The following is a 25,402-nucleotide window of genomic DNA, read 5'->3' on the forward strand; positions in this document are numbered from 1 at the left end:
GCTGCCCCCACGTGCACTGTCCTGCTGTGAACAGGGAGAAAGCACTTCCTCGGAGGAGGGGGCCAGCTCAGCCCTCAGCCCGGCCGCCCCCGACCCCCGCCATGGTCACCACTGACTCAACCCCAGCAGACCTGCTCACAGATTTCCTTCGAAGTTTGTCCAGAAGGTTGTGAGAAAAATCTCTGCCTCAGCATTTTCCTCCCGGCTCAGGAGGGAGAAGGAGACGGATGGAGGGCACTGGCCCCCTGGCCGCACGGGCCCCAGCGGGCGCCCCGCTGGCTGGCAGACGATGATGGACGGCACCCCTTCCCGCGTGTGCGTGTGCGGGGGGCGCCTTGGCCTGACTCCGTCCAGTGAGCAAAGCAGGGGGCACTGCCAAGACAAACAGCCGAGGTATGAATGCTAACGGCCCGCGATCACCGTGGTGTGACACGGCCCGGGAAACCAGACATCAAGGATGCTGCTCGGAATAGCTCGAATGTCGAACATTCTTTCCCAGAGGAGGGACAGACGGCGCACAGAGCCGTGGGGGGCAGGCACGCGCGTCCCGGGGACCCAGGAGGGGGACCCACTGCTGATGCGTCACATGCGGGTGTTGAGGGGGCAGCGCCCGCTCCTCAGCCCTCCCCCACGCGGGGGCAACGTTCCCCTGCCTCCCCGCTCCGCCCGAAAACAGCCTGGTTATGAATAGGTCATATCAAAAGAGCCCTTGTAGTTTATAATCATTTTCATCTGGTTTAGGGGAAAGCAGCCATAAAATGTCTGTTGGGCGATGGCTCGGGCCAGCCGGGTGGGTTTACAGAGCTGGTACTCGGGCCATGGGAGCAGCTGACAGGCAGGCTGAGCGTGCTTTATGGCCTCTAATGCCTGTGCTGACACGGAGGATTGGGGCAAGATTTATTCTCGGCTCAGGCCATCACCCAGCACTGAAAACCGGTCATTACAAGCCAGATGACAACTGGAATGCAGTAATCACTTGAAAGAATATTTATTTGGATTTTAAGGTTTTGGATGAATCTGGTTTTCAGAAAGCGAGGGCCCCCTAGGAAGTCAGGCCATGCCACTATTACCTACGACCCATTATGCAGTTGCTGGCCAATTATGTAATCCTATATGGCAAACACAGCCCGAAAGTGTGGCAGGCCCCAAGACGCGGGGGCTGGTTATTACAGGCCTCAGCCCCGTAGCTCCACTGCAGTTACAACACACCTCAGTGTCACTAACGGACCCAGAGAATCCAGCGCTTGTAAAGTCTGGTTGGTCCCATCAAGTCCGCAGCCCATGGTGACAGTGAATTTGATGGAGTGCTGACGTACATTAAAGCACTTTCCTTCGGACTCATTCTACGGAATTCCAGGGATAAACAAAGTAGCACAAATAGAGCTGGACATTTTTATTAAGCCCAGTGTCAGCCTGCAGCTTTTGATTAAGCTTCTATAAACACGTCTTCTTTTTACACTAAAGTCATCCCAAATGTTAACATTTCTGCTCTCAAGCAAGTCAGGGCTTGGAATTAACGACGTTCACTCGTGACTTTCTTGGATGGTTCTCACATCCTCCAGATAAGTAAAAGGACCCTGGACACAAATGACTGATACGCCACCGTTTCTGTAACATACAGCCCAACACTTCCTGTATCATCTTCAATTCATCCCGTCCCACTTAACTGTCTTGTTTTTCTTTCCTTTCCAGAACTCCAAGCGAGCATTTTTCTCTGGTAATTCTTCTCCTCAGGAAAATCCATCGCTTTCCAAGGAGACCAGGAACAAGAAGGCTGGTCTGATCTCCAGCCTGCTCGCCCTCGTGTAGGTGCCCTCCTGCCCCTCACCCGTCACGCAGCCGGACTCGTCCGCCAAGGGTCCGCGAGCCTGACGCCCCGGCGAGCGGTGCCCATGGTGTGGAAATCCTCTGAGGTGTTTGCTCCCGTGGGCACGTTTCTAAGTGTCCATCACACTCCAACAGTGTAATGCACGGTTCACACAAACAGAAGCTGTGACCCGCCCCGTGCTCTTCCCGCCTCTTCCACGTGAGATGAGGGAAAAGCCCATAGGCGACAAGTCCTCCAACATGGCTGTGATGCTGGAGCTTCGGGGTGGACCGTGCTGTGACCGAGGGAAGGCGGAGAGCAGGGTTTGGGCAGGAGACGGGCACTGGACCCCGGTCTCCTCGCTTGCGCGCTGTGTCCCGCGCTGCCCCGTCTCCGCCCGCAGACGCGGATCACTCGGCTTCCACATCGCAGGTCTTAAACCGTGTTACATTTGTGCAGGACAGACTTCAGGACAAGAAGTTTTGGAAAAACAAAGCAAAACAAAAAGACACCTCATCACTGTGTTCTTCCTCCAGGATAATCTACAAAAGGAACTCATTCCTTTTCTTAACTTACTGTAAGCCTCCTTTCCTGGCCATGTCAGTAATCAGAGCATTTCTAAGATGACGTTTAAAGCTAATGAATTCGGCAGCGGCAAGCCCCCTTTGTTCTCCCTCCAGGCTGCTGGCTTCCAGAGCCGGCTCTCGGGCGATGGGCAGCCCCGGCCCCTGCCCGCCCAGGGTCCTCCGTGTGGCCCCCAGACCCTGTCTGCAGCCTTCTCCACGCTGCGCCGGGCTGGGGGGACTGGCCGGTACCGACCTGCAGTGGAGAGCGAGTGTTTTCTCCTGCAGCATCTCCTGAGCCTCGCTGCAGACCGGCTGCCCCTGGAACCAAGGGCACAGCTCTGCTTGAGGTGGCGGTCCCCGCAGGACGCTCCAACCTCCAGCCGCCTGGCCCTCGACACTGAGGGCAGTGTGACAGCCCTGCACCTGATACTGCATGTCCTTTCCACGTACCCTGATTTCAACTTTGCGAACAGTCCCCTCGTTAAATCCTCCTTAAAATAGTGTAACTTGAAGCCGCCACGTGTTTGCTGCAGAGACCCTGGCTTCTGAAGGGAAGCTGTGGTCAAGCGAGAGTGGAGCCGCCCTGTGTAGGAGGTTGTCCGGAGCTGTTTTTGGTACAGAAAGGACTGACTGGAGCAGCCCTGTCTCCGGGCAGCCCGTCAGGGTCTGCACACCTGAGCGGTCTCCCCGGGAAGCTGTGTCGGGGCCCTGGAGGTCAGCCTCGCCGATCCTGGTGGTCCACGCTCTGCAGTTGATGGCCGCGGGCCCGGCTGGGGGACGGGGACAGGGGGCTGGCCCGCGAGTCACTACGACTATGGTTGAACACGACCACTCACGCGTGAGCTGCCCGGTGGATTTTCACCAAGGGGCCACGCCTATAACCACAGCCCCCAGATCCAGAGGCAGACGTCACCGGCACCCTTGGGACTCCCTCCTGCTCCTGTCAACCCTCTGACGGTCGCTGGTACGCTTCCTTTTAGCACCGTCGTTCCGCTTTTCCTGTTTTTGAACTTCATGTAAATGGACTCACACCGCAGGAGCTCTACGTGTGCCTTTGTCTCTGCTTTGCCTCGTGTTTGCCAGACTCACCTGTGTGGTTGCCTACGTTCATCCTCGTTGCTGGACGGTTCCCCAGTTCGTGAACGCATCACGATGCGTGTATCCCTTCTTATTCTGGGAGGACATCTGGGTTGTTTCCACTTTGGGGCCTGTTAGAAATCGCGCTGCTGCGAACACGACACACGCGGCGCCTGGTGGACACATTGCCTGCCTTTGTGTTCAGAGACTGGGGGCTTCCAACGCACGTCCCCTCCTAACTAGCACTGTTTGGGGCAGACAGAAAATGAGGTCTGGGACGAGAGAAGGAAACCAGCACAGACAGAGGCTGTGGCCAAGATCCCACCCAGGGAACGCGGGCTCCACTGAGGACACGAGGCGGGGGTCGCCCAGACCTCACGGCCTCCTGCTGCGCCGCCCCCGTGCAGAGCTTCGCGTGCTGGCTGGTGGGGCGGGGGTGGGGGGTCCCGTATCACGTGACCCAGGAGAAAATGCCTCTTACCGTGCATCATGTGACACAAAGGACAGTAAAGGCCCAGGCATCTCACTGAGATGGGTGGGGAGGGAGACCCTGACAGTCTCACCCAACGAGGAGCGATACGTGGGAAATACCTGCAACATTCCCATCAGTACCGAGCTAAGATGCATTAAATGCACTGATAACCCTTCTACCTTGGTGTTTTACCTCTGTTTTCTCATTCTATAGTGTAAAGCTATTAACGACATATTCATGGTTCTAACTAGCTCGCTACATTCGTTTCCTAGGGCTGCCATGACGAGTTTCCTCAAAGCAAGTGGCTTAAACAACACGGATTTATTCTCCCCCAGTTCTGCAGGCTAGAAGTCTGAAGTCCAGGTGTCGGCAGACTTGGTTCCTCCTCAAGGTTCTGAGGGGGATCTATTCCTGGCCTCCGTGGTTGCTGGCGCCCCTCGCGTCCCTCGGCTTGTAGACGCGTCACTCTAATCTCTGTCCACCTCCGTGTGGCCTTCTGCCTGAGCATGTCTGTGTCCAATTTCCCCTTTTTCTAAGGACACCAGTCATATTGGATTTAGGGCCCACCCTGCTCAGCATGACCTCATCTTAACTGCATCACATCCGCAAAGACCCTGTTTCCAAATGAGGTCAAGTCCACACGTTCCAAATGGACATGAATTGGGGGAACACTTTTCGGCCCAGTTCACCCCGACATGGTTTTTCCCCGTTACCTTCCGGTGAAGTGTCCCTTCTCCTCCCTTAGGGGTTCCTGCTGCCATGGCTGCAGGGATGCAGGCAGGGACGCAGGTGCATGTGACAAGCCTTGAGGTGGGGCAAGAATGGGAGGTGGGAGCGGGAGCGGGCCTTAACCCCTGGTAATGCCCACAGTGCTTGTCATAACTCAGGAGACGGGGGAGGCATCCAGACAAGGGGTGATGGACCTGCTCAGAACTGGGAAGAAACGGGGGTTCCCTCCACTTTAGGGGCTACTCGATGCCCGCCAGTGGCTTAGATGCCCAGGGCTCCCACTTCCAGGAGAGCAGGGCTTCTGTGAGGCATCACAGACACGTGCATCAGAAGTTCTGTACAGCTTTTGGCTCTAATTGGTGATGCACAGTTTATGTCTGTCCCGCATTTCCTCTGTAAACCACGGCCTCCCAGGTGATGGCAGGGCCGCCAGTGGGGGAAGTGGAGGGAGGCCGTCCTGTCTGTGGAGCAGTGTCCCTGCCCCGTGGTGCTGTGCAGGCACAGGCCGGGCCAGGCACAGCTGGAAACGCCTGGAGAGCTGGGGAGGCGGAGGCCCAGCTCACCTGAAGACCCAGCACGGCACCGCCCACCCTCACCCACCCCCAGCGTGACCTTGTGCAACGGAACCGGCAAGGCCTGGGGACACGAGTGTGACGTGAGGCAAAGGGACTTTCGATTTCAGGTGACCCGAATAATAACCCAAACAGAGAAAATTGGAGCATCTCATACCATCATGTACATTTTTATTCCATAAAAAGACAACTCAGACCATTCAGCTCCAAAGAAATGCATTATCGTGTGTGGTCAAAAATGCCCCAATTCACTCTCTAATTCTGAATGATCTATTTTTAACATTTAATGCATTACTAAATAAATTTCGAAGGCAATTAGCTCTACACATAACTCCTACAGTTAATGATAAAATTCATGGCAAAGCTCAAATCAGAGCAGGGCATATTTTCATAAAACAGTTCTTTTAAAGGCAGAAACCAAGAAACGGTGGCCAGGTGAGGTCTAATGCTTGAGGAGAACGTGGCTGCTCCTTGAAAATTCTTTAAAGGCAGAGGCTGAGGCAGAGGTTTCCATGAGAGCCGCGTGTAACAGAACGGAATTATTTTCTGTTTCAAGAGCAGCTTTTGCTCAGGTGCCGCCCTGACCACACGAAGACTGATCAGCCCTGTGGATTTTGTTTCGAGTTTTTCACACACTAACGTCTTCACCTTTGGATTCCTCGGCGGGAGACGGGCTCGGTGCAGGTGGAAGTTCAGAAAAGGGTCTCAGAAACATCGCAGAGGTAGACGTGAGAAGGAAACTGACCAGGAAACTCAAACTGTGCTGAAAATACCCTCCGTGTGCCGTCTGTTTGTGGTGGAGATGCATCTTCCCTGCTGTCAGCTGCTGAAATCAGTGCAGAAGAGAAACGGGGGATCGCCTTGAACAACCTCAGAAAGGCCCACGTTGTCGGAAATGTTGGTTGTTTTTGTGTTTGAACAGCATGAAATGTTCCTGTAAGTGTAGAGGCCGCTGCTCTTCAAGCCCTAGGATCAGGCTCAGCTGACGGGACGCTTACACTGTGAGAGGCGCAGGTGGTCGTACACAACAGAGGGCGCCAAGCCCTCAGAACCAGACACCTCGGTGCCCTCCAAGGTCTAATATGTTCACAAACGGGTGTGGCCGACCAGTGTTTAATATCTGTTTATTTTTGCTGAACTCACAGAGTCAAATTCATAGATTTGGAATGTAATCTTGATACAACTCTAGTCTATTTCAAACTGACACTCACTTCGAAGTGGTGACGCAGAAAGGTACGTGCTACCTGCACGCACGTGCGCTGGGTCTGTGGATTTCATCGAAAATGAATGAACAGATCCATTTATGGTTATTGATTTAATAACCTACTTAGTACCAGAAACACATCTAGAATTAAAACTAATGAACTTCAATAAATTATTGGTTTTGTGAGGCTTTAAATCCACAGGCTGTAAACTATAAACTTTTAAAGATATGTTTTATGAAAGGTTATGTTGCTGCAAGTTGGAGAGAAGCAAAAGCTAAATAAATGTCACTGGCCCAAAATAATGAAACTAATCAAGTGTTGTAGAGAGACAGAGAGATAAATAGGTAGGCAGATAGATGATGATGATGATAGACGGATAGATCGATGATAGATAATAGATAGATATAGATAGATGATAGATAGATAATAGATAGAGAGATATAGATAGATGATGATATAGATAGATAGATAGATGATAGATGTAGATATTGATTTTTGCTACTGGATACTGGGCTATAAAATAAACTCAAATATAATTTATTTTTAACAAAGATTATTTTCAAACACCAAGTAGGTAATAATAAACTATGATCCATGGAGAAAGTTCAGCAAAGGTTTCTAGCAAATATAAATTAAAATTAGAAGAATAAAAGGCACAGTGATAACTACAGAGTCATTTATTTTAAAATATTACATCTTAAAGCAAAACATTATTAAATTATGTATGATTTTTAAACAAATTCCTCGCGGAAACAGGTGGAAAGCTTTGGCGATCCTCGTGGTCTTTACAGAACCCTCTGCCCCCCCAGTGGCCACGGGAGAAGCAAACGCTCAAGTGGACATTTCTCTGCCCAGTTCTAACAAACCTCACTTCCTTTCTCCAGCCAAACTCGCCCTCACCCCTGCCCTCCTGGAGTCGACAGCAATGTCATCTCATCGGAATCAACAGGGTTGTCCCAAAAGCCACAACAGGGTTGTCCCAAAAGCCAGTCAGGAAAACCTGTGAGAGCCCGTGGATCCATATGGAGAGAAAAAAAAACCCAAATGATTGAAAACGCTTCCTTGAATCTATAATACTGGAGTTCTGTTCCAGAGAAAGAGAAGAATGAGCTTCACATTGTAGGGAAATAACAAGTAAACGGGGCTCCGTCCTCACCCGCCCAGGGCAGCTCCCACCCCGCTGCCCCCTCGGAACCAGCTGCCTCATCTGGGGGCTGGTCCAGCGCGGCCAGAACAGGAGTCGGGTCTGGGCACTTGGGCAGGGGACACGAAGGGCTGTGTTTACTGGATCGTTGTTGAAAGACAAGGACATGAAACGTATCTCCCCAGGAACAGATCATCTAGGGGCAAATCTGCTGTCAGAGAAAGACGGATGCAAGGCCTCGTCTCGTCAGAGGCGTGCGAGCAGCTGGGCTCGTGGAGTCCACGCCCCTGCGTCCCAGCCCTGGCCCCGCGCGCGCGCACAGTTACGCACACGCACCGCCACACCCCGGGCTCCCGGGCTGCCCTGTCTCCCGCCAGCGCGTGCACGAGGCGCTGCACTGCAGCTCCCTTAGCCCTGGCCGCACTCCCGCCCACGCGTGGCACGTGCGGTCAAGGCGTGGCATGGGGAGCCGACACAAAGTGCTCACCACGCCGCAGGACGGCTTTTGGCTGACGGCGAACGCGATGAAGATGAGGCTCCTGCCGTCAACTCCCCCCACTCGTGCTCTGCGACCCTCCTGGGACGGCCGCCAACACGACGGCAGGCTGCGTGTGTATCAGGGTCACATGGACAGATGCCCACGAGAGTCTGGGTCGAGACCACAGCCTTTTCCCCTCCGAACCAAGCCAGAATTTGAATCCAGGTCTCAGGGGGGAGAGCTTGCCAGGCCACCCCCTGTAATAACAATTACCACGTCCACTGGAGACAGAAGTTCTGGGAACAGGAAAAGCTTGGAGAAGGGAACTGGCCCTCAACCTTCCCCGCAGCCCAGGCCGCCTGGCCCTGAGACTCGGATGGGTCCCTCAACGGACAATGGTTTCCTCGTTTGTTTGCATCCTCTGGTTCTCTACTTTTACCCCAAACCAGAGAGAGTGACAAAGATACTAAAATCAATGGTGCATTCTTGCCATTTTTCTCATCCATTCAGAGCTGGGAAGCATCAGAAATCTTGTGGGAAAGCCATTTCTCAGGAGATTTCTAAACCGATTTCTCAACTGCCGTGGTCTGGAGTTTTTGCCTAAATTTTAGATAAGGTCCTAATTCCTGGTTACTTGGCTGCTCGAATTTCAGATTCTTCTCAGGTTCACATCAATCATTCCAAGAGACAAGCAAAACATTTTACATGACAAAATTTGTTGGTTTTTTGACATAGGTTTGGTCTGAATTTATAAGACTTCTATGTCTTTGAGGAAAAACACATTATCTCCCGACAGAGGCTTCTCTCTCTGTCTCTCTGTCTCTCTCCCTCTCTCCCTCCCTCTCTCTCCCTCTCTCTCCCTCTCTCTCTCTCTCCCTCTCCCTCTCTCTCTCTCTCTGTCTCTGTCTCTCTGTCTCTCTCTCCCTCTCTCCCTCCCTCTCTCCATCTCTCTCTCTCTCTCTCTCTTTCTCTCTCTTGTAATCTGAAGCCTGCTCTCACCACCAAAATGTATCAGGAAACCACAGAAATGAAGACAATTAGAGTAAATAAGATCCAGTGATCAAATATAGCTAATTTGTCTCCATAATATTTGGGAGTTACACAGTCTGCTTCAATTTGAAAGACATCTTCCAGACCACACTGCTTTCTTCCCAAGGGGGACTGCCTTTTGCTTTTAATTATTGAACTTTAAGAATTCTTGCTATAATTTGGGGTTAGCTTGTAATTCTTCGAGAAGAAAAAAAAATCCAGCCCATAAATCCTTCGGTATCCCATCACTTCCAATAATAGGCTTCTGTGGCCCAATTCACCATCAATTAACTGCGTTTTTCAGCAGGAGCGGGTGCAGGCGGGAGGAAACGGCAGAGCGGGAGCTGGACTGAGGAAACCCAGCTCAGGGCGAGTGTGGCCGCAAACAGCAGAGGGTGAGTGGACACTCCCTGGCAAACAGCCGTGGCTAGACAGGATGTATAAGAAATGTCTCAAAAACAGCGTACGGCGTAGTGAGAAAAAGTGAACCGTCACTGACGAGACTTTGCCCTCCTCTTTTAAGAGATTCTGAACGTTGTTACGGTGCCTGGGATTGGACAGCATCGTCCACATTTTGGGAGAGCGCTCTGAGGCTCCATCTTCCTGTCGCTAACGGTCCTTGTGGGGGGAAGGGGCTTGCCCTTGGTCTCTCCCAGGGGTGCAGGGGTGCACAGGGGGCGCCCACAACGAGCTGGCATTCCCTGTACCGCCTGGGCCTGAGTGGTGGCGGCCGCTGGCCTCTCTCCCTGGACGGTAGCGCCCCTCCCGACACCAGAGTGTCTTAACACCATGGGCTCTCTCAACACACACCATCCATGAACCAGCGGCAGGGGGATGAACCACGCCCTTTAACGTCTGCATCTGACATGTCGATGTCTTGGGGCTCTGAGGACCCTGGAGGGGCTGCCCCTCCCAGGACCAGCCAACTCCTAGAGATGGTAAAGGACGCACCTGCAAGGTTTATATGCAAACCAACCACCCAGAGCCCACACCACCACCACTCTCTTTATGAGGCTCTCACCCTCTGGGCACTGTCCACCTGCCCTTGTCACCCCAGGGCCGGGCACCAGTCAACCAGGACAGCCTGAAACGTCCTGGTGAGCACTGTGAACAACAGTGCCCCACTGCAACGTTCCAACCTGGCCAATCCTGAGCCCACTTACCCCGCCTCACCTATTCCTCCCCAGAAACGATAACAAAGGCTCTGCGCATATCTCCCTGGCCTCCTGACCAGCACTGCTGCTTCCCTGTGCGGTCCTGAGCGGCACGATGGGCCCCCTCTTGGGAACTGAGACTAACAAACTATGTTCTCAGTGGCAGTTGTATCTTGCTGGCCTCACCATACTTGAATAATAACAAAGCCTATATTATAAAATAGGCATTTCCAGCCAGAGACATCAAAGACACAGGAATTCCTTCTTAGAAGAACAGGTTCATTTTTTAGAAAAGCAGCCACGGGGGAAAAAGTTAACAAGGAACAATAGCATTCCAGATTTTTAAAAATAAAATATTTTCTATCAAATTGGCGATTTAAAATATACATATTGGGGGCTTCCCTGGTGGCGCAGTGGTTGAGAGTCCGCCTGCCGATGCAGGGGACACGGGTTTGTGCCCCGGTCCGGGAAGATCCCACATGCCGCGGAGCGGCTGGGCCCGTGAGCCATGGCCGCTGAGCCTGCGCGTCTGGAGCCTGTGCTCTGCAGCGGGAGAGGCCACGGCAGTGAGAGGCCCGCGTACCACAAAAAAAAATATATATATATACATATTGGCAAGAGCGTGTTGTAGGAAGGTGGGCCTCTCATGGACTGTTGTGGGATTGGTGGTAAGAACAGCTCTTCGCTAAAGTTATTTGGCAAAAGTATTTTAAAGCCTTAGAAATGTACATACCCTTTGACCTGGAAATTCTACTTTGAGGACTACATCCTAGGGAAAAACACTAAAGATTTAATAAAATGATTTTCCCAGGAGTATTGTTTGTGAGTGCAAAGGGGGTGGGGTCAGGTAACAACTCAATATCCAGCAACAGATGACTGGCTACATATTGATAGAAGAGCCATACACATGGAACAAGGGGTGCCGTTCTGCTGCTTAAAGTCAGGTCATGGGTTATTTATGTATTTACATAGAAAAACATTCACGACATGATTTTAAGTAAAGAAAAAGATATTACAGAGCAGCGTGTATAAACTTATAAGACTTAACAGCTATATTTAAATACAGAGTATCGCAATTAAAGATATGAAGAATTTATCACCATAAATTCTGACAAGTAGAAAAACAGAGATTAACCAATATCTGCTCTGAATATCTTAAAATCACAAATCTCCCATGTCCAAAACCCACGTGCTGTGGAGAGAAAAGTCAATGCCGAGGTTTCCACTGAAAGGTTTTCGGAACCGGGGGCAAACTCATCAGAGGACCGAAGGGTGTGTGCAAGGTATCTTTGGATGATGAAATCATGATGCTTTTAAATTTTCTACATTTTGTTTGTGTATCTACTGTTTCTACGATGAACACATCTCTTGTATTAAGAGAAAATACATTTAAAAAAAATTAATTAGTTTATTTATTTACTTTTGGCTGTGTTGGGTCATTGTCTCTGTGCGAGGGCTTTCTCTAGTTGCGGCACGCGGGGACCACTCTTCATCGCAGTACGCGGGCCTCTCACTATCGCGGCCTCTCTTGTTGCAGAGCACAGGCTCCAGACGCGCTGGCTCAGTAGTTGTGGCTCATGGGCGTAGTTGCTCTGCAGCATGTGGGATCCTCCCAGACCAGGGCTTGAACCCATGTCCCCTGCATTGGCAGGCAGACCCTCAACCACTGCACCACTAGGGAAGCCCCAGAGAAAATACATTTTTAAGACACTTTTATAACAGGTTTCCTAAGGTATGGATAGAAGGATCAGTTCAAAGAGGCATTGACATTCATCTCCCAACAGAATAGACTGTCCCAGGACCTCCCTGGCGGTCCAGCCAGTCCAGTTAAGACTTCACGCATCCACTGCAGGGGGTGCCGGTTCGATCCCTGGTCAGGGAACTAAGATCCCACGTGCCACATGGCCAAAATTTTTTTAAAAATCAGAATAGACTGTCCCATTTTTAGGACGATCAGGAGTCCTCGGGTCCTTGGGTGTAGCTCAGACCACAAGGGCTGACAGTCTGATAGCTGAGTGACTGTATTTTCCAGCCCAGAGAACAGGGCGAATGTGCCTCCCTTTTGGAAATAAGACCATCCATCCCACAGCAGGGTGATCACGTAGTTGCTGAATTAGTCTAGTCTCTGAAAACAGCAGAGACCCCACAAGCTCAAAACAGCCATGGGCCAGACTCCACTGACCAGCTGCATAAGTTAACTACCCTAAACCTCAGTTTCCTCACCTGCAAAATGGGGATAATAACAAACCCTTTATAGAGATGCTGTGAAAACCACACCCACAAGGCAGCCAGGTTGGCGCCCTGTTCCCAGTCCTATGAGCCGTTCCACGTGCCCCAAACAACTGGCGAGTGCCCTCGGAACGGCCTAATCCCCTCCTGAACACACCGCATCTTCACCGTGTATCTCAGAATCATTACTTCCACCAACAACAGCTCCCAGGGCTCCTAGTGGATCCAGAGCGTCAGTACCCAGACAGAGTTCCCACAGTCTTCACCTGATCACCCAGATTTCCTCCGAGCTATGCCTGCAATGCTTTCATAGAGTGGAACTGCTTGAGCCAGTGGAAAGGAAATTTTGCAGCAGGCTTTCAACTCAGAGATGTGGGTTCTTAGCTCTGTACCAGCTCTTTCCTTCCCTGATGTCAGATCATGCTCATCGCTTTCTACCCTGTCTCCCTGCACACACAGCTAAGAAGCTTTTCATCGTCTTGCAGACCTGATTCATCTTACAGCTCTGTAGTCACCGGCCGTTTGTTTAAATGACTGGCCAGGAGTTGGAAACAACAGGTATTGTAAACTCATCGGAGTTCAGATTTCCAAACTTTGGGGGCAGGCATGTGAGTTTCTTCCCTGTGTCTGTTGGCACTGACCCAAAGAGCAAGGCTGACTGTTAGTCCTGGTTTCAGGGAAGCAGGTGCTGAGACAGGATGCAGTGTGTGAGGCTTTTACAGCGGAAACACCTGTAAGAATGGGGAGAGCTGTGTGCCTGGAGAGCGTCAGACTGTGAGGCATGTCTGACCCTGAGTGGCGAGCAGGAGCCCAGGTGGGCAGCAGCGTCCTGACAGCTGTGCGATCAAGGGCATTCCTGCCGGGCCCTAGGGAGTCCTCCAGCCAGCGCTGCCCGACAGGGGAGCCCTGGGTCTCCCAGAAAGAGGCTGCCTCTGTGTCCCTCTGCTCAGAGGGAAGGAGGCAGCACAGCGATGGTCCCAGAGCCAGCAGCTGGCCCAGGGTCACCCATCACACCCCTGGAGTTGGAGCCTGTGGGCACCTGCCCTGGGTGAGACTCATCATTCTCAACGGCTCACACGGAGCGCCCCCCAGACCCACGAAATCCAGTGTTACCTTTCCACAGCACGCCATCCTTTCCAACACCTGCCCTTGTTTTCTCCTCAACTAAATTCAGCACCTGCTTGCGCTGACCCAGGGTGGATGGATGTGGTGTCCGTCCCAGAGCAGGTCTGGCCCAGCACAGAGGCGCCCACGGCTATCCAGGAGGGGAGACAGGCTGGGAGGAGAGAGACGGAGAAGGAAAAACCCAGAGTCTTCAGGATGCAGGCAGAATTAAAGTCGGGTCTGTTCATGGAAGACAAACGGAAAAGGGATCCACATGGCGGATGGACGGGAAGGGCCTGAGAAGCCTCAGTCGTAGCATCGTAGGCGGGAAGGACCCTGTGTCTCCACGAATGACAAGGTCTGGAGACTCGGAGGGTCTCAGCCTGAGGGCACGTGGGGTCAGGACGAGGCCTCGGCTCCGGGCTCACCTTGTGACGCTTTGGCGGAAGCAGTCCCGGCTGCACTCCTCACCCTCCATCATCCAGGCTTCACTGCCATCTCCACCATAACCCTGCCGTCTCCTGAGGTCTCCCTGCATCTCCCTTCCTCAGGTTCCTCCCGCAGTAGAGGAGCCATGATGCTCCACCCGCTAAGCAGTCTGATTCCTGGGGGACGAGACGTTGCCGTGCCAGGCGGCTTCCTTCCTGCTCAGCAAGGTCCCATCTGAGTGTCCACGGGTCATGCACTGGGTTCAGGAAAAACCCCAGAAGTCATACAATGTGAGCAAAGGAACAGGCTTTGTTAGAAAACATTATTAGGTCAGGGGTCAACAAGAGAAGAGAAGGCACAGTCCCCCCGAACTTCCCGACGTCCCACAGAGAGGTGACCCAGCCCCGGGCTCCGCGGGACCTGCGTAGGGACCCAGCCACCACCTGGGTCCCCCTTCCTGTGGAGCCATCGTGGCAGAGCATCCCTGTCAATGGGGTACGAACAGGCTGCTCGGTGCTAGACGGCCTGGGTTTGGGGTGTCGGCTCTTCACAGGGTTAAACACTGTCACAGAATATCAGCCACCCTGAACCTGGGGGCTGGGTGGGGCTGTGGGAAGCTGCAGCCTTCCTGTAAAGGGAAGGATCAACCCCTAGTCCCAAGGCAAGCGAACTGGGGGCAGCTTCTCCTGCTAACACAATAGGGTCCCCCAGTACAAGAGGGTTTAGGCCCCAGAGTCGGGCTCCACGAGCACTTTCAGACACACCTGCTCATTGCTCCGCAGAGAAGCTAAAAGAACTGCGCGACACAGTAACCAGTGGCATTAAAGTAGGTGCAGGACAGATGTGAGGGCTGTTCAGACAGTGGAAAGAGACCTTCAGCAAGTGAGATCACGAGGCCAAGCTTCACACAAGGGAGAGAATCTGATCAGGGCCTCAAGGGTGGTGGACAAAGGCAACTGAGATGTAAACAATCAAGGCACGGAGAACAGAACCAAGAGTCGGGGCACACGTCCATCAGGGCCCAGATGGCTGTCGACACCTGCACACCCCACAACTGGATCTCACTTAACTAAAGTACCTGTAACCGTTTCCTCTTAAAAGTTCAGAGGGGAATTCAAAGATACCATTCTGATCAGGCAGTTATACCCTGGGATTCAGACTCAGTGAGTGCTTGCTGGCGTTTGCATTGCTTTTCTCATAGTTGGTCTTTTGTTCTGTTAGAATCCAACAAAATTTTTTGGCTTTTTATTATTCTAGACCTCAAAATTTGCTACTTAGCATAGAAATCCCCCAGTGGAATTCTTTCTTCTTTCCAAATATGTTATTCTCTTCAGCTCAGTTCACATGTTGAAATTCGGAATGTTTCTTGATATTTTGGGGGCACGCCTGGTTTGGAGATATCTCAGGATAAAGAACTTTGGGAACAAAACAACAGTTTTTAAATCCTGGCAAGGAGCGTCTAACGAGAGTACTTTTTGCACGAGGGGTAGGCGGGCGCCACTTCCCCGTCCTCACCCCAACGCTCTGCTGCCGCCTTGGCCATTCGAGCTGTGACGCAAGTATTTCCAAATGACCACAAAATGTTTTTCTCTGCTTTATATTGTTTGTCTTGAGGTAGATTGGGTGTTAAAGATAAGCCAGGTTTGGAACCGGGGTTGGAACCAAGTGTGACTAACCACCGGCCACTCGTGCAAGAAATACCTTCCCTCCCACTTGCCACTGCACACACCCCATTCTCAACAGCTTGGGTCATGTCCTGCTCTCCCTCCCCGATCCAGCTCCACGAAAGGGCCTCCAGGGGACAGGAAATTCAACGGGAGCCGGACACCCCTCTCCAAGGGCACGATCGCCGCTGCACAGCGAGGGCCACCTGTGTGTGTCTCTCTGCTGCTTGCTCCGGGTCACAGTTGGAAACTCAGCTTCTGCTCCAAGCTCTGCAACTAGCTCACGCTGGGACTTTCTGTAAGTCAGTAGATTCTGGGAGTATGATTCCTTATCCTCAGCGAAAGGAAGTCAGCAAATGAGAGGCATCGCCACCCTTCCCCGTCCCTCATGAATCATGGCCCTGGGCTCCAACATGAACTCAGAGTGTCCTCCTGAACTCAGGGCTCCAGGCAGCCACTACCAACCAACCAGCCCTGGCTTTCAAAATAAAAATTATATGCCATCCTGGGACCAAGCTCTCTTCCAGGTCTATTCCTGCATTAAATGAATGTAACAGCAATGAGGCATTAAGAACAGGGGGATGGACCAACGGATTCTAGTACAAATTGTCTTTTTGTAGTTAACATTAATTGAAGGTTGATCTCCCTTTTTTATTTAAACCAGGATATACCTTCATTTGAAGTAAAATACCTCTAAATTCAATGATGAAATCTGATGCTCTTTGGGTAGGACAATAGAATTTGTTTGGTACACTTTGAACCTGTTCCTGAATAAGGTCTACCATAGCTCAGAGGACTGATATCCAGCTACATCATCTGAGGTGTTTTCTTCTTCCCAACTGTACATTTTACAAAACTGAGAGCAATCAGATGAGGACAAATAGCTAAGGACAAATCTTTCTTCAGTGAATTCACATGTAAGACAGGAGAACAAAATCCTAGGTGTCAGAACTATCAAACCTACCGATGGGAACTTTAACCTGAGATCTCGGAGCCTTAGGGAGAGAATGCCCTGGTCTCTGTCAGCTTAACATACATCTCCCTCTGCGTCCTGTAAGCTCCCCAAGGACGCAGACACTGCTGTATTCGTCTCTGAATCCCAGAAGCCTGGGACGTCAAGCAGCCAACTGTGGATAAATGGCTCTGGGCGGCTCTCTCCATTGCTCAGGCCTTTAAGAAGCGGACTTGAAAATGCACGGGGTCGTAGAAGGCAGCCTGCACTCTGCCCGCACACAGACCCGTCCCTGTTAGGCAGTGGAAGCGTCCCAAGAATCCTTTCTTTCTCGGAACACTTCCTGGAAAAGTGAGCAGGAACATTGCTTCCAGGCTCGACTACAGTTTCGATCAGGCTGATCCAGTTTGCGGCCTCTCCAGCTGGCACTCAACGTCCAGAGGTGAGGAGGGGGCTTCTTTGAAGAATCACTGGCAGATGCTGGGAACGTCCCAATCTTTGGCCGCAGGGCAAATCGCAGGAACTTGAAATGACAACCCCCCCCAGAAAGTTCATGAGAACATCTGGGATGTTCTTATCAGGGATTTATCAAGCTTTCCAGAGTTGATCCAAGCCCTGTTTTAATAAAAATCGCCTGCCCATGAACAATGTACGCCAAGGATTTTTCCTTTTCTTCTCCTCCTTTTCCTTCTGCTTCTCTTTCTTCTACTCTCCCCCCTTCTCTGGCTTTTATTGCTGTAAAAGTTGATCCTGAGACAATGAACAAGCCTCGTGTTTCCAGGCCTGCTACGTACACTGTGGTTCTCGAACACTTGAGCTTGGGTTAACCACTCCATGTCAAAATAAAATGAGTGCAGTGCACGTCCACCATCACAGCTTGAACTGGGGAATTACATGAGGTTGAATTACCCTCTACTTTTGCAACTGGGTCCTTGGCCAAGACAAAGTCCTGATTTGTATGAATAAGAAAGATCTTCAAATGTTTTACTGATTTTTAAACTGGTAATTTTATACCAGTCACATATTTCAATTAACTAATTGTTATTCCTCTGTACTTGTGCCTTGAGATGACTTAACTTAAGAAGTTACAATCATAAAATTAAAATAAATAACCATATCCCAGTAGAGCCCTGCCCATCTATATACATCAACAACCTTCATTCCTAGCCATGGGGAAAATAATGTTCTTTGAACAATCAAAATGTTAAAACCATAAAGTCCTCCTTCATTTCTGGGCTCTGCCCTGATTTAGTCGCTATGTTTTCTTTTCTGATTCCTTCATTTACATGAATAAGTTAACTGAGCACAGCAGCCAATGAGACAAGGAAAGGGTGCAGCTGAAGGCAGAGTAAAAGCGACAACGACCTCAGGACCTAGAAGCTCCCCAGGGTCTGAAGATGGGACTCGAGGGCCCCAGGAAGACACGAAAGAGGCCGGGGCTGGACAGAGAACTAAAACCCAAGGGCCTGGAAAGCCAGCTGACTAGGAAATAAACGTGTCCCCTGAACTGAGAAGATGAGAGTTGGGGCTTGATGGACACCCAGATCTTACAAAGGCCTTGAGGTGGGAAAGCAACACCCACTGAAGAGAGGGGTGAGCTTCGAGCTAACCCACCTCCCAGCCTGTGATGGATTCAGAGCTCAAGGACACAGGTGGGATCGACAGACCTACATGGGTACGTTTTGGGTTTTTTTTCAATTGTAATTGCAAAATTATGAAGTGTAATTTTAGTACTTTGAAAAAATGTTAAAGATCACAGGATTTCCCACTTTTAATTTCTCGCTGAGCGCCACTCACGCTTGATTTAAAGAAAGACTTGGGACGCTCCTCAACTACGACCGACCGTGCGACCAGACCCTCATTTAGACCTTGAGCACCTGGTGTCCTGACAGGTGGCCTGGCGCCTCGGCAGTTCTCAGGCAGGGCAGCCCCGGTCCCCACGCCCTGCAAGCGACCCCCCCCCCCCGCTCCGCCTTGGGCAGCTGCTGGCAGAGAGTGCCATGGGGCCGCGTTCTCGCGACGGCGGACTGCGTGGCTCCCTGTTCCCACGAGGATGCGGCCCCTGGCCTCCGGCCTGAGGGGGACTCAACTGAGAAAGGCGGCGTCTGGATCGGAGCGGGGCGCCTCGGTGGCGCTTCTCGCGCTGACTCCGCCGGCGCCGCTCGTGCGGCCCCCACCGCTGCCCCGCGCGCCTCCTCGCCCCCGGGAGCCTCGGCTGTCCCTCCTGCGGGTCCCCAGCCCGTGAGGCCGAGCTGGCCCAGGCCCTGCAGGTCGCCGGGCTCGAAAGAGCCACACGGCAGACGGTGTGGGGTGGTGGCCGGGGCAGGCGTCTGAGACTGGGTTTCTCCTTTGAGTGCCCGGCGAGGGGAGGGATTTCTAGTTACTGGATGAAATGTGAACGCTCCCTTGGAGGGACATGCTTATTCCTGGCTCCGCAGGTTTTCCTGATGGAACTCCTGGGATGGAGTCTCCACTGCATTCATCTGGAGGGAAAAGATGCGAAGCCTTCCTCAGCTTCTCTGCACCCCACTCTCTTCCCCCCGAAGAACGGCGATACCTGTATGAACTGGTTCACCCGGAAGAAGGGAACACAGGTGGGCCCACCTCCGCCTCCCGGGTTCCCCGCCTTCGGGCCGGGCTGCTGGCGTCCAACTCTGTTCTCTCCCTCCAGGGAGCTGGTGGGGAAGTTTGGCCATTTCAAGGGTTATTTTTTTTTTTTTTTGCGGTACGCGGGCCTCTCACTGCTGCGGCCTCTCCCGTTGCGGAGCACAGGCTCCGGACGCGCAGGCTCAGCGGCCATGGCTCATGGGCCCAACCGCTCCGCGGCATGTGGGATCTTCCCGGACCGGGGCACGAACCCGTGTCCCCTGCATCGGCAGGCGGACTCTCAACCACTGCGCCACCAGGGAAGCCCTCAAGGGTTATTTTTTTTAAGTCGTGTCACTCAAGGTCAAGTTGCACCTCCCAGCAGAGCTGCTGGTCCCACGGCCCCCAGAAGCGCCGTGTGCCGTGCCATCCCTGCATCTGCTCGCCCATGAGCTACGGGCCCGGGACACCCCCCCACCCCCGGAAGGCACAGCAGGTGGGGCAGAGGGTTACCACGACGTTCAGGGAGCCGTGTGCCCACACGTCTGGCGAGAGGGGCTTCGTGCCCGAGGACGGGGCCCCTCCCCGCGTGTCTCTAGCTGGAGGGAGAAGCGGAGGCTGATGGGGAGCCGGTGGGAGTCGTGTCCGCTGTCGGAATCGCCGGCTCTTCTCACGCATCTCACACCTCTGCGCCTACCCAAGTGTCGAGCACACGTGCCAAACGGATTCACTGTCTTCATTTTTTCCCCTTTGTTATTTTAAAGCTCATTTTTGTATTTCACAAATAATGTATAAATATATCCTCATAAAAATTTCAAATACTACAAAGTGAATGTCCTCCTGAATCCCCCCCACCATGCCAACCTCCTTCCCTAGGACCACTGCTCCCGTTTCCTGGGACCAGCGCCAGGGGCCTCGGCTGCAGTGAGGACCACCTCTCAGCAACCTGCTCCCGGCCGCCCTCTCCGGAACCAGACTTGGTTTATTGAAAACCAAGTGTAGCTACACCTCAGGGTTTACATAGACTTTGTACGTAACACCATCAGCACTGGCTGATTCAAGCAGTTGAGCAGAGAAATAGGTTAACCATTGTGACGCAGTTGAGACTGAGGTTATGGGAAACCACAGGACGAACAACCCAGTTTCTCCAACACGTACGTCGATGGGGTGAAAAAGGAGATGGGGTGAGGGAGCTACAGAGTAAAAGAAACGTGCTGACCAAATGCAATGCATGGACCTTCCTGGGATCCATGGTTCAAACAAACCGATCTCAGAATAATTAAAAAGACTTTGATGAGACATTTAGAAATGTGAGTGAAGAGGCTGTCAGATGGTAAGGAACCACTGCTAATACTGCTGACGTGTGATCGTGGATTTATATCTTTATACTTACAAGTTCATGGCTTTTAGCGATATAATCTGAAAGCTTCATGAATGAAATTATATGAGGCTTGGGATTTGCTTCAAAATGGTACTGGGCAAGGGAGAGTGGGCGGGGTAAAACTGAAACAAGATTGGCCACGCTTCGATCATTGTTGACGCTGGGTGGTGAGCACCTGGAGGTTTCCTTCTGCATGTGCTTAGAATTTTTCACAATGAAAGTTAAAAAATAAAAGCACAAAGCTTTGGCTGAGTTTCCCTGGCACAGTCCTGGGGGAAGGGATCTCTCTTTGCCGCCCTCTGGACCTATCGAGCTGGGAGCGGCTGACGGAGGGGGCTGGCAGCAGGTGTGGGCACAGAGCAGGCTGAGAAGGGGCCTGGGAGTTGCGGTGGCCCGACCCTGTTAATGGAACTTGACTCGTCTCTGCAGAAGGCCAAGTCCAGTCTTGGACTCAGATGGAAAACATGAACGGCCTCTTTTGCAATGACCCCAGCTTTGAGGTTCCTGTCATTTTATTGCAGGACTAGGTTCCCACACCCTGACTTAATTGGAAACACTCTCACACATCTCCTCCCCATCCTGAGGGCAGTAGAGACAAAGGCCTGGCGAGCCACGATGGCCCGGGGGTGGGGCGGCAGCCGGACATGTGGGGCGCTGGACACAGACACAGCCGAGCAGCGCTAGGACTTTGCTCAGGAGTGAGGAGATGACTGGGGTATTTACTTTGAAAGTGGGAAATGATTAATTCACCACGAGGAATTTTCTCTTCTACAGGGTGACGCCCTCAGGAAAGAAAGCCCCTGTTTGAGAAAACCAGACCGAGAAGGTCTCCGTCTGTCCCCTCCTCTCCCACCCCCCCTGGACCACCTGCCGTCCTGGAGCAAAGGGGCAGCACGGAGACACGGGTGAGAAGGAAGAATAAAACCCCTTCTACCATCTTTGAAAGAGCTGTAAATCATCAAAGGATATTACCAAGAAAGTGAAGACAACCTACAGAATGGGAGAAAACATTTGGAAATCGTGTATCTGATCAGGGTTTCATATCCAGAATATATAAAGAGAGTGGGCGGGGTAAAAGTGAAACAAGATTGGCCATGCTTGATAATTGCTGAAGCTGAGTGATGGGTATATACAACTTAGCAACAACTTAACAACCAAAAGACAAATAATTCAACTTAAAAACGGGCAAAGGCTTGAATAGACATTTCTCCAAAGAATATTTACAAATGGCCAACAAGCACATGAGAAGATGCTTGACATCACTAGACACTAGAGAAATGCAATCAAAACCACGGTGAGAAACCATTTCACACCCACTAGGCTGGCTATAACAATATTTTTAATGGAAAATAAGTATCGAGGATGTGGAGAAATTAGAACTCTCTTACATTGCTGGTGGGAATAGAAAATAGTTATGGAAAACAGTTTGGTGTTTCCCCCAAAACCATAAATCACCGTATGACCCAGCAATTCCACCCAAAAGAATTGAAAGCAGGGACTGGAACAAATCCTCATACACCCATGTCCACATCAGCGCTATTCACAATAGGCAAAAGATGGAAGCAACCCAAATAATTGTCCCTCGAGAGGTGAAGGATGAACACAATGTGGTCTCTCCATACAGTGTAATATTATTCAGTCACAAAAAGAGAGGAAATTCTGACACAGGCCACAACATGGATGGAGCTTGAAGACAGTATGGTAAGTGAAATAAGCCAGACACAAAAGGACAAATAATGTATGATTCAACTTACGTGACATATCTAAAACAGGCAAATTCATACATACAGAGAGGTTAGAGGTTACAGAGGTCGGGGGAAGGGGGAATGTGAAGTAAATGCTTAATAACTTCAGCAGAAGTTTCTGGTTTTAGGCAGAGTTTCTGTTTGGGGTGAGGATAAAGTTTTGGCAATGGATGTGGTGATGGCTGCACACACTGTGAATGCAATTAATGCTACTGAATCATACACTTAAAAACTGTTAAAATGACAAAAAATTATGTTGTACAGACTTTACCAGGGTTTTTTAAAGTTAATAATGTAACACACCGAAAACCACTGCACACTGTAAATGGGTGAATTGTATGTTATGTGAATTCTATCTCAATAAAACTGCAAAAAATACAGGCAGACCTTGGAGATACTGCGGATTTGGTTCCAGACAGTTGCAATAAAGCAAGTCACATGAATTTTTTGATTTCCCAGTGCATATGTTGTGTTTACGCTATACTGTAGATTATTAAGTGTGCAACAGCATTACGTCTAAAAACAATGTACATTACCTTAGTTAAAAAATACTGTATTGCTAAAAAATGCTACCCAACATCTGAGCCTTTAGCACGTTGTAGTAGCAACATCAACGATCACAGACACCGTCACAAATATAGTCATAATGAAAAAGTTTGAAATATTGCAAGAATTACCAAAATGGGACAGAGACATGAAGTGAGCCAGTGCTGCTGGGAAAATGGTGCCAACAGACTTACTCAATGCAAGGTTGCCATAAACCTTCAATTCGTAAAAAACTCCGTATCTGTGAAGCCCAAAAGTACAGTAAAACAAAGCCTGCCTGGAAATAGGTAACACACACACACACACACACACACGCACGCGCACACACACACACACGCACACCCCCAAAACAGATCTGCAACTCCCAACCAGGCTGAGGTCCACCAGAGATGTGGCCGCTGGAGGGGACAGAGCCGCCCAAGCCCCGCGCTCAGTGCCGTGACCTCAGCCCCAGGGACGCCGCCCACCGTCTGCATCAGCCTCAGCTGACCTGTGCCCCACCCTGCTGGAGCGACAGAGCCTGGCAATGGACGTGGCTGGTGCCTTCACCGCATCCAGCCTTCAAGGGAGAGGGCTTGAGCAGCGTCCTCCCAGCCTCTGTGAGGACACAGACCAGCACAAGCCCAGCTTGTGACCCTCCGGGGGAACTTGGACAACAAAGGTATTCACTTGTCCTTAAACAAGATTCAGCAATGGCGGGGACAGGTGACACTTCCAGCAAGTGGTGACTCTGGAGAAGGGCGAGGCCCTGGTCGTCCTCAGGCAGCCAGGCTGAGGGGGAAAAGCAGAAGCCCCCGGCCACCTTCTCGGGCCAGGCAGGGAGGGGCCGCATCCAGCCGTCCAGCCCAGGCTCCGGCCACACACGCGCTGTCAGGAGGGGTCGGCGGCCTCCAGCCTGGGCCTCATCCACCACCTCCTCCCTGCCTGACCTGCTTCGTGTCCAGCTCTCAGTCCACTGCTGCCTTGTCTTTGACCTTCAGCCCCTCAGGTCCAAGGCAGTCTGCCTTCCTCTGTGCTCCCCTCTGTGCAAGGACTCAAAGTGTCCTCGTCTGCCTTGCTCTGAGCAGGGACCTGCCGGAGGACGGGCTCCTGCGCAGCTCTGCGTCCTCACAGCTGGGACAGTGGCTGGCGCCTACAAGCACTCCCGTGTTTGCTGAATGAGTGAGTGAGAGAGTGGGTGAGGGAGCGAGCGGCCACCCCACACCCTGGCTGTGCGGAGGGCTCCCTCCTCCCTCGGGGTGTGTGTTGGAGGCCAGGGCCAGGGGGCAGAGGGAGAGAGCTCCTGCTTTCCTTTCTTCCATGATCACACCAGCCTCTTCAAATTGCCTCCTTTGTGATTTCAGGCAAAAACCACAAAGATAAACTATATTTTCTAATTTTCTGCTTTTCTCTGTGGAAAGCAACATCAGTTATTGTGTTCCCATTTTTCCCTGAAATATCTAGATGTCATTTTAATAGCACATGGAGTACATATCAAAGATCCCCCAAAGCCACGAAGCTAACTGTGGTGGGTTGTCACACTGATCCCTACTGCATATTTCTATTCAAACCCACATTTTCCCCAAGATTTCTAAGCGCATCTCAGAGCCTTTGGCCGATTCTAATCTGTGCCCCTTTGTGCGAATACGGAAACTACGATCAACTGAACATTTATTGTTTTCTTTTTAGTAAATGAGTATGTGTTGGAGATTTTTTTTACTGCATAATAAAACCAGCATAAAATGAATCTGCACCAGTGCTTCCTCACGCTTTAGGACTACCAAACCTGCCCTGATCCTGCTCTTTTGTTGGCACCCTGCCCAGACCCTAACTAGGTTATCAGCAGGCTGATGGCAGGCAGCCTTGAGCCTCAGAGCCTTGGCTGAGCCTGGGGTCCCGCTGTCTGCCCACTCAGGGGTCCCACGGTCCAGGCGGGGACTGTGATCAGTTTGCACCCCCCTGAGGGGGGGGACGTGGGCACTGTGGATGTTGCTTTTATAGACTCTGGTTGTTTCTGACCCTGTGTTTTTTATTACATTCCTTTGCACTTCTAGCAGCTGTTTTTGTCAAGAGTCTTAATAAAGTTTGAACTGCTAAATGAACTTTATGGAAATTGGTCACAGAAAACCAGAGGCGAAATGGCCAACAGCTGCCTTTCTCGGGGACAGTAGTGACCAAATAAACCCAACAACATGGGTGAAGGAGGATAGTTTGCAACTAATTCCTAATGAGATTTCCAGACTAGATTTCTGAGAGAATACCCTCCACACATAATTCGTTTCTATCGCTCTATTTACTACAATTTATTTAAAAAGTCTGGCAGCCTGGCCCTAACTATGAAGATGCTTTAAGGACAGTCAACCCGAGTCTGATTTTTTTGTTTTTTGTCTTCAGGTTCTTCAATTTTATAAACCTAAGACTCAGAAGAATTAAACACACTCAGAGTTCTTTGGCCTATGAAAGAAAACTAAAGTATCTGAGACGTTACGAGTTTATCTGCCTTGTTGTTTAGTTTTACTAAAAGATCGCTCCATTTTGTTAAGCATTTTTATTT

The sequence above is a fragment of the Hyperoodon ampullatus genome (genome assembly GCF_949752795.1).
Source record: "Hyperoodon ampullatus genome assembly, chromosome: 10".
Lineage (NCBI taxonomy): Eukaryota > Metazoa > Chordata > Mammalia > Artiodactyla > Ziphiidae > Hyperoodon > Hyperoodon ampullatus.